Source organism: Penaeus vannamei, chromosome 12 (assembly GCF_042767895.1).
Source record: "Penaeus vannamei isolate JL-2024 chromosome 12, ASM4276789v1, whole genome shotgun sequence".
Taxonomy (NCBI): domain Eukaryota; kingdom Metazoa; phylum Arthropoda; class Malacostraca; order Decapoda; family Penaeidae; genus Penaeus; species Penaeus vannamei.
In genome coordinates, this window is record NC_091560.1 from 465,886 (window position 1) to 468,385 (window position 2,500).

General features: G+C 52.0%; 1 protein-coding gene across 1 annotated transcript in view; it reads right to left on the reverse strand.

The window, feature by feature from the left end:
• Positions 1-2,500, reverse strand: part of LOC113812829 (plexin-B-like) — a gene marked incomplete at its 3' end in the record, with an annotated part of 515,634 nt that overhangs the window by 271,826 nt on the left and 241,308 nt on the right.

Sequence of the window (2,500 nt, forward strand, 5' to 3'; positions counted from 1 at the left end):
CTCACTCGCCGCTCCCTTCCTCGGCGAAGTGGCACTCGCGCTCTTCGTCGGCGGCGGCGGAGGGCGGCTCTTGGCAAGCCCGCTCTCCTCCTCTCCTGGTTCATCTGCATTGCTATTGCTATCTCTCTCTCTCTCTCTCTCTCTCTCTCTCTCTCTCTCTCTCTCTCTCTCTCTCTCTCTCTCTCTCTCTCTCTCCCCCCCCTCCCCTTCGCCAAATCGCCGCACCCACACGCCCAAACCTCCTCCTTATCCCGCCCGTCTGTCCCCTCGTAGATCCTCGCCCCTCCCCCACCCACCCTTCCCCTCCATGTAGCTGACGGCCGGGTCCTTCTGTCCTCCTGATTGGCCGTCCCAGCCTGTCAGCGGGCCAGCGCCAACGTCAGTCAGGCCTCCCCCCCCCCCCTCGCCCTCGCTCCTCTGACAAGCCGCTGCCGCCGCCATCATCATCATCATCGCTTCAGGCCACAACTCACACCTGTGCCATGGCCGCGAATTCGGTCCCTGGCCCCCGCTGGCCCTCTCTCGGCCGCCTGCCTCCGCGCCGCGAGGGGTGCCAGCGCCGCCCTGCAACAGCTTCCCCGGACCCTTTCCCGGACACTTAAGTCCTAAACGGCATAAAGTCCTGTTCATGAAGGGGAGGAGAGGAGAGGACGAGCAAGGAGATGGGTGGGGAGGAGGGGAGAGGAGGGGAGGAGATGGGAGTGGAGGAGAGAGAATAGGAGACGCGAGAAGAGAGGGAAAAGGAGAGAGGGGCGAGGTGGGTGGGATAGGAGAATCCTTTTTACCAAATAAAAGTTGCTCGTTTACATTTAGAAGTCATATACTATTCCACTCCTTTCATATCTCACCATAATTTCACCCTCTAATTTGTCAGCACCTTAAGGATTTTCTATTTTCCTTTACCAACGTTTTTTCTCATATCGCTCTATCAGCTATCACCCCAGAACACGAAATTCTTTGCAAAAAATAAGTAAACAAATAAACAATTAAATCAACAATAAAAAATATAAATATAATCAAATATAGTAAAACAAACAAACCAATAAACATAAAAATGTTAATAAAATCCAAGTGCCATTCTCAGACCAAATAAAACTTCCAATCAAATTACGGTAATTAATCACAATAATACAGCCTCCCGTCGAGATTCTCGAGATGAATAAATAAACAATTAAATTACCCTTAACTACGCTCCCAAAAATTCACTGGAAGTCATTTAATATATAATAAGTTATCCGTATTTTTCAAAATACTCCTGAGCACTCAAGCATCAGCGAAACCCAATTAGTTATAAATAAATAAAGGCTTAAATACTGATCGATATTTTCGGAATAATAATGCAGAGATCGTGAATTAAACAAAAATACAGAATCCAGTAGACAGATATATAAACAGACCAATAAGCAAATGAACAAATGAATGGGTGAGCAAATCAATAAATAAACAACAACATAAACAAATACACAAATAAACAGCAATATAAACTAACACATCAATAAAATATAGCGATAAGAAATAAACAGAACAGACAGATACATAAACAGACCAACAGATAACCGAATGAATAAATGAATAAACATACAGACGGACAAATAAATAATCAAACAAACAAACAAACAAACAAACCGCCCCATAAACCGACAGACAAACAAACAACAAAAATAAAAACCCCTGAAGCCGCGTCGGCCAAGAGGAGGGCGCGGCGACCCGGGACGGCGGCCGCGGGTCGCTGGCGTCGGCGGCCCGGGCAGGTGTTAATAATGCAGGCAGGTGGCCGGCGCCGTGATTGCCGCCGCGCACGCTCACCTACGTCGAAAAAGGGGGGGAGGGGGAGGGGGAAGGGGTAAGGGGAAGGGGAAGGGGAAGGGGGAAGAAGGGGAGGGGAGGGTAGGGGTAAGGGGTAAGGAGAAGGGGAAGGCAAAGGAGGGGGGTAAGGGGAGGGTGAAGGGAAAGGAGGGCAGGAATTTCAAATACTCCTTAACTCCCCCTCCCCCGTTCTCTTCCCCTTGACCGCCCCTCCCTCCTTTCCCCTCCTCAGTTCTCCCCCAATTTTCGACGATTCATTTCACTGCACCGCCCTTTCACCCCTTCCTCCCTACCCTCGCCCCCCCCCTCCCTCTCCTCCTCCCTCATTCGTGACGTAGCGGTTATGATGACTGTCCCTCCCGTCCCCCTTCCCTTTCCCCTCCCCGTTCCCCTCACGCCGCGTTCTCTGTCTCTCTCCCCTCCCCTTCGTCCTCAATTAGGAGGCGAGGGAGCCGGAGGGAGAGAGGAGGGCGAGGGGAGTGGCCAACAGTGGGCAGGGCCGTGCGTGTCACCCTCACCTCCCCCTTCTCCTCCCCCTCCCCCCCGGCTCCCCTTCGCCCCCGATCCAAAGGGCGGGGCTTCGACGACCACCCATGAGGGCGAGGGGGCGGGGCCTCGTCTTCAAACACACACCCAAAGACGAATTGATCAAACGCGCTTTTTATTCTGCTTGCACACGAAGTCGTCGAGGGGG